Source organism: Salvelinus alpinus, chromosome 1 (genome assembly GCF_045679555.1).
Source record: "Salvelinus alpinus chromosome 1, SLU_Salpinus.1, whole genome shotgun sequence".
NCBI lineage: Eukaryota > Metazoa > Chordata > Actinopteri > Salmoniformes > Salmonidae > Salvelinus > Salvelinus alpinus.
This window is the reverse complement of record NC_092086.1, coordinates 14,412,381-14,420,308: the sequence shown is the minus strand read 5'-3', so window position 1 is coordinate 14,420,308 and position 7,928 is coordinate 14,412,381.

The window sequence follows — 7,928 nt, the reverse complement described above, 5'->3', positions numbered from 1 at the left end:
CAGCAGAGTCTGGACTACCGTTATGTTCCCCATGATGCTGGTGTGATATAACAGTAGAGTCTGGACTACCGTTATGTTCCCCATGATGCTGGTGTGATATAACAGCAGAGTCTGGACTACTGTTATCTTCCCCATGATGCTGGTGTGATATAACAGCAGAGTCTGGACTACCGTTATGTTTCCCATGATGCTGGTGTGATATAACAGTAGAGTACGGACTACCGTTATTTTCCCCATGATGCTGGTGTGATATAACAGCAGAGTATGGACTACCGTTATTTTCCCCATGATGCTGGTGTGATATAACAGCAGAGTATGGACTACCGTTATGTTCCCCATGATGCTGGTGTGATATAACAGCAGAGTCTGGACTACCGTTATTTCACAATCCCAGCTTTAAGTAAATGTGGTACAGTGTTTGGTGAAAAAGTATAGCCTCTTCCACAGAAACTGAACTGCCATCACACACACACACACACACACACACACACACACACACACACACACACACACACACACACACACACACACACACAATGTGTCCGGAACATAAACGTATCACACCACACACTCATAAATGTAGTATGGGTGATCTATCTCTGTCTATATGAATTACTATGCTGTTACGAAGCAGTAATGTATTACGGCAGTGTTATGTTATGGCACCTAATAGGAAGTGCCGCACGAGATGTTTTTACTCAACAATACTACACTGTTACTCCCGTCTCCTGCCTGGTGTTTGTTCTCCACACCACAAATGTTACAACAAACACTGTGAGACAGATCAAAAATAGCTGTTCATACAGGTCTTTTAGACATGAGGAAAAGACAGGGAGCAGAACCTCAACATAAACCGTAAGTTGTTGTACAGGGTGGCTATACCAGTGGTCTGTCTATACCAGTGGTCTGTCTATACCAGTGGTCTGTCTATACCAGTGGTCTGTCTATACCAGTGGTCTGGCTATACCAGTGGTCTGTCTATACCAGTGGTCTGGCTATACCAGTGGTCTGTCTATACCAGTGGTCTGTCTATACCAGTGGTCTGTCTATACCAGTGGTCTGTCTATACCAGTGGTCTGGCTATACCAGTGGTTCTGTCTATACCAGTGGTCTGGCTATACCAGTGGTCTGGCTATACCAGTGGTCTGTCTATACCAGTGGTCTGGCTATACCAGTGGTCTGTCTATACCAGTGGTCTGTCTATACCAGTGGTCTGGCTATACCAGTGGTCTGTCTATACCAGTGGTTCTGTCTATACCAGTGGTTTGTCTATACCAGTGGTCTGGCTATACCAGTGGTCTGGCTATACCAGTGGTCTGTCTATACCAGTGGTCTGGCTATACCAGTGGTCTGGCTATACCAGTGGTCTGGCTATACCAGTGGTCTGGCTATACCAGTGGTCAGTCTATACCAGTGGTCAGTCTATACCAGTGGTCTGGCTATACCAGTGGTCTGGCTATACCAGTGGTCTGGCTATACCAGTGGTCTGGCTATACCAGTGGTCTGTCTATACCAGTGGTCCGGCTATACCAGTGGTCCGTCTATACCAGTGGTCCGTCTATACCAGTGGTCCGTCTATACCAGTGGTCCGTCTATACCAGTGGTCCGTCTATACCAGTGGTCCGGCTATACCAGTGGTCCGGCTATACCAGTGGTCCGGCTATACCAGTGGTCCGGCTATACCAGTGGTCCGTCTATACCAGTGGTATGTCTATACCAGTGGTCCGGCTATACCAGTGGTATGTCTATACCAGTGGTCCGGCTATACCAGTGGTCCGTCTATACCAGTGGTCCGGCTATACCAGTGGTCCGTCTATACCAGTGGTCCGTCTATACCAGTGGTCCGTCTATACCAGTGGTTCTGTCTATACCAGTGGTCTGTCTATACCAGTGGTCTGTCTATACCAGTGGTATATCTATACCAGTGGTCTGTCTATACCAGTGGTCTGTCTGTACCAGTGGTCTGTCTATACCAGTGGTATATCTATACCAGTGGTCTGTCTATACCAGTGGTATATCTATACCAGTGGTGTGTCTATACCAGTTGTCTGTCTATACTAGTGGTATATCTATACCAGTGGTCTGTCTATACCAGTGGTCTGTCTATACCAGTGGCCTGTCTATACTAGTGGTATATCTATACCAGTGGTCTGTCTATACCAGTGGTCTGTCTATACTAGTGGTATATCTATACCAGTGGTCTGTCTATACCAGTGGTCTGTCTATACTAGTGGTATATCTATACCAGTGGTCTGTCTATACCAGTGGTCTGTCTATACTAGTGGTCTGTCTATACCAGTGGTCTGTCTATACCAGTGGTATGTCTATACCAGTGGTCCGGCTATACCAGTGGTCTGTTTATACCAGTGGTATGTCTATACCAGTGGTCCGGCTATACCAGTGGTCTGTCTATACCAGTGGTCTGTCCATACCAGTGGTTCTATCCATACCAGTGGTTCTGTCTATACCAGTTGTCTGTCTATACCAGTGGTATGTCTATACTAGTGTTATATCTATACCAGTAGTCTGTCTATACCAGTGGTCTGTCTATACCAGTGGTCTGTCTATACCAGTGGTTCTGTCTATACTAGTGGTCTGTCTATACTAGTGGTCTGTCTATACTAGTGGTCTGTCTATACTAGTGGTCTGTCTATACTAGTGTTATATCTATACCAGTGGTCTGTCTATACCAGTGGTATGTCTATACTAGTGTTATATCTATACCAGTGGTCCGGCTATACCAGTGGTCTGTCTATACCAGTGGTCTGTCCATACCAGTGGTTCTGTCCATACCAGTGGTTCTGTCTATACCAGTGGTTCCTAACTGTGGGGACCCACATCTGGGTTGTGGCACTGGCAAGGGTCCAGGTGGGGTCGCATCACAGGATTACCTTTTTAGTGCATCGTTAAACTTAATTTCATTATTATACAGTCAATTTCTTAATATTGGTCAGAAGAACCTATACCATACCCATAAATCTGCATTCAGTTTACTGTTTCTACCAAAAGGGTTTTTATTTATAAATGTTGGACGTATTATTTGGTCAGTTTTTTCACCTCTCTCTGAGTCATTTGTACAGTTGTAGTTTTAAAGGAGAATAAATCCTAGCTGTCCGGTCCCTGGTATAAAAAGGGTTTTTATTAATTAATGTTGGACGTATTATACTATAGTTGTAGTTTTATAGGAGAATAAATCCTAGCTGTCCGGTCCCTGGTATAAAAAGGGTTTTTATTAATTAATGTTGGACGTATTATACTATAGTTGTAGTTTTATAGGAGAATAAATCCTAGCTGTCCGGTCCCTGGTATAAAAAGGGTTTTTATTAATTAATGTTGGACGTATTATACTATAGTTGTAGTTTTAAAGGAGAATAAATCCTAGCTGTCCGGTCCCTGGTATAAAAAGGGTTTTTATTAATTAATGTTGGACGTATTATACTATAGTTGTAGTTTTATAGGAGAATAAATCCTAGCTGTCTGGTCCCTGGTATAAAAGGGTTGAGGAACACTGTTCTGACAGGTCCTGACTCCTGGGATCATATTGTTAGTAAATTAAAGTTAGTTAAATAAAGGTTTAAAAAAATCTATAGTAATAATTGTATTGTCAGCAGGGATGGGTACATTACAAAATAGAACTACAAAACAATACAAAGATCAATGTATCAAAATATTATATATTTTTATATTTTTCTGTGTATTTAATTAAAATGCATGTATTGTGTATTTTAAAATACAGAAGTACATTATCCAGTAGCAGGCCCCAACAGCAACAACCCTCTCAGTAATGGTAACAGAAACAGTTGACTTGCTCTGACTGTGATACAGTATGTTGTTGTTTATCTGCCTTTAATGCACTGAAGTTACTCTGGATAAGAGTGTCTGATAAATGACCAAATGTATTAGTGAAAATGAACATACCAAAATTAAATGCAATGTGCTAGGGCAAGAAACTAAAAAGTTCCCCCCTTCAGGGTCCCCAGGACCAGGACTTAAGGACACTGATCTACAGTATGGTACAGTAGCTTTCCCAGAAGCCTGGTTACAGTATGGTACAGTAGCTTTCCCAGAAGCCTGGTTACAGTATGGTACAGTAGCTTTCCCAGAAGCCTGGTTACAGTATGGTACAGTAACTTTCCCAGAAGCCTGGTTACAGTATGGTACAGTAGCTTTCCCAGAAGCCTGGTGCAGCTCTGGGTGGAGCTCTGGGTCCACCTTCTATATCAATCCTGGTATCCCCAGACTCCATGGGGGCGATGCCCTGATACATAATTACATTTTGCTCATGGGTGGAATAGCCCGCCTGTTCCAGGAAGTTACTCAATGGATGGCCACATATGATCATGAGCAACTCCCTGCTGATGCAATATGTGTTGACCGGGTCGAAGTTCCTCAGGTCCTCGTGCTGGGTCACATAGACCTTATCCACTCTCCTGTCTGAACGCTGATAAATGACCAAACTGTTTGTGTGAGAATGAACATACCAAAATGAACAGCAAAGCACAATGGCTGTTGTTATTGGCCCTGCTTCGGGGCAGAGCTCATTAGAATAATACTCAGCATGCTTTGCGATTAATTTTTACATATACAATTAAACTTAGTCCATTTAGCAGACACTCTTGTCACACCATAGTGCCATCAGACTTCTGATACCAATGCAGGGTGAAAGGGGGCCACAAAATGGTGAACAGCTATCAAAAATGGTACCGAAAGTATTTTGAGAATACAAATTACAGCTCTCTAAAGTATCTTGTTACAAAAGACATTGGAGTGTAGTTCAGCCCATTGTAATACACATGACTAAATACTCAGCAGTAATTGAAATACATATTTGAAATACATGTAACAGAAATAGGCCTACTGCCCATCTGTGATTGTCAGTATTATCACATTTATTTTCAATCAATCAAATGTATTCATAAAGCCCTTTTTACATCAGCAGATGTCACAACGTGCCCAGCCTAAAACCCCAAACAGCAAGCAATGCAGATGTAGAAGCACGGTGGCTAGTTAAGAACAGCTGACATTGTTGTTCTGTGTCCATGGCAACACAGTGTGGATGGAGCCACTCAACTTATATTTTTCACACACAATTTTTCAACCATAAAAGCGTTGCAAGAGATTTAGTATGTTGTTTCTCAACCATTGTTCCGTGGACCTGCGCCAGTCAGTGGGATGGTGTTGTTCAACCATTGTTCCGTGGACCTGCGCCAGTCAGTGGGATGGTGTTGTTCAACCATTGTTCCGTGGACCTGCGCCAGTCAGTTGGATGGTGTTGTTCAACCATTGTTCCGTGGACCTGCGCCAGTCAGTGGGATGGTGTTGTTCAACCATTGTTCCCTGGACCTGCGCCAGTCAGTGGGATGGTGTTGTTCAACCATTGTTCCGTGGACCTGCGCCAGTCAGTGGGATGGTGTTGTTCAACCATTGTTCCGTGGACCTGCGCCAGTCAGTGGGATGGTGTTGTTCAACCATTGTTCCCTGGACCTGCGCCAGTCAGTGGGATGGTGTTGTTCAACCATTGTTCCGTGGACCTGCGCCAGTCAGTGGGATGGTGTTGTTCAACCATTGTTCCGTGGACCTGCGCCAGTCAGTGGGATGGTGTTGTTCAACCATCGTTCCGTGGACCTGCGCCAGTCAGTGGGATGGTGTTTCTCAACCATTGTTCCGTGGACCTGCGCCAGTCAGTGGGATGGTGTTTCTCAACCATTGTTCCCTGGACCTGCGCCAGTCAGTGGGATGGTGTTGTTCAACCATTGTTCCGTGGACCTGCGCCAGTCAGTTGGATGGTGTTGTTCAACCATTGTTCCGTGGACCTGCGCCAGTCAGTGGGATGGTGTTGTTCAACCATTGTTCCGTGGACCTGCTCCAGTCAGTGGGATGGTGTTTCTCAACCATTGTTCCATGGACCTGCGCCAGTCAGTGGGATGGTGTTTCTCAACCATTGTTCCGTGGACCTGCGCCAGTCAGTGGGATGGTGTTGTTCAACCATTGTTCCGTGGACCTGCTCCAGTCAGTGGGATGTTGCTGGCAGGTCCCTGAGATGATTAACTGACACCAGTGGGGATTTTAGCATGTAAATCTTGGTGGGATAAACTCAACAACAAAAAAATTGGGATGCATGCCAGCAAAGCCACTGCACAACACAACACTACACTACACTACAGTAAATAATACATTAGTTGCACTATAATGGTGACAAACGGTGCCCACAAACTGTTAGGGCCTACATAAAGCTGTCCCAACAGCAGAGTCCCAACAGCAGAGTCCCAACAGCAGAGTCCCAACAGCAGAGTCCCAACACCTTACCACTGCTACACCTGGCTATCAGAGGAGACTTGTCTGGCAGTGAAACAGTTCATTCAGCCTCATTTAGTGCCTTTAAAAAAAACATAGCTGATATGGCTGACTTGCTTAAAAAATGTGGTTTCCACTGACAATTGAGATGTACAAACTATGCCATAAGGGGACGATGAGCAGATAAGAGGCAATTCGTAATTTCGATTAAGACATTAATGAGCGAGCTAGGACGGACGTAGTCAATATAACGATTTGTTCAGCACTTTTGAAATGTACAGGAAAAGAATTCCGAACATGGGCCGTTGTTACAGTATTCTCCCTGTACACCAAGTCAGAACCGTAGAATAAATAAAGGGGGCATATAAGCAGACAATGAAATCTCATATAATATTTGATGATGACATTTTTCTTAAACGGACTATAGGCTACATGTGCACCACCAAGTCAGAACAGTAGTCAAAATTAAGATGGGTAAATAGTTAACTAAGTTATGAGGGGGAAAGGGACCGAGTTGGATGACCGTTCAAAACGTATTATCCCAGTCGGAGCTCGTTTTTTCCCCTGAGTTCCCAGTTGTCTTGAACTCATTAAAGTCTGAGATTCCCAGTTCCGAGTTTCCAGTTGTTTTGAACGCAGCAGAAGTCATGCTGGTTTGACAGCATGGCCAATGTTGAATGTTTATCCTTTTAAGCTTGGAAAGGAAACCCTTAAACCCAGACTTTGATCACACACTCTCTCCACTGAATAGCACGCTAGTGATTGCTTTGCAATGCTGCAGTTAGCCCCTGATTCCTTCCAAACCACTTGTTGTTGAATTTGCGATTTCCAACTTGTTGTCTAATGTTTGTGTCCAATGGACGATGAGCACCGATGTTTAATCTATAATTTCTCTTCATAATTTCACTTCATATGACAAGGGTTGAAAAAGATTTGCCAGTAGATTGTCAACTTGATTCACGATGATGACTGCTAGCTAAGATTTTGAAGGTATGATGTTGACATGATTAGTCCAATCAAAGCTACGGATAGATATAACGTGATTTGACATCATTTGATCTGTGGCCAATGACCTTGAGTCTTCTTGGATGGGCACTTCTAATGGGATGACAACTAGAGGAGTTAATTAATCGAATTAATTCTAAGGGGCTTGAATTTTTGAGCTCTCCTCTGTAGATTTTGCGATGACATGGTGTCCCCATGAGTGACAGAACTCTGAGCCAATCACGGCGCAACTAGAGAAGATTACCAACCCCTACGCTCTGTATATTCCCCTGTCTGCCCCTCCACCACAGAAAGCACTGAGCTGAAACACCTGCATTTTGGAGCTGCCTTACTCAAGAAAACAACAAAGAGACCATGTTTGTATGCGGCTTTATTAACTCAATACCGTTTTAAAGTTTTTTTTATTTTTTACATTGTTTGCAAACTGACATGTGACATGTGTTAATGCCAAAATAATATGCAAAACAGGCAACAACAAAAAAGGTGGGGCTCATAACAGGCCCTGAATAACGGGTCGCCACTGACTGACGCTAATGCAGTCCGTTAACAGTGCTAGTTTGAATGTAAACATTCCCCCGAGGAGGTGAAACATTGCTCACCGGCCCCTAAAAGGAGAAAAGGGTTGAGCC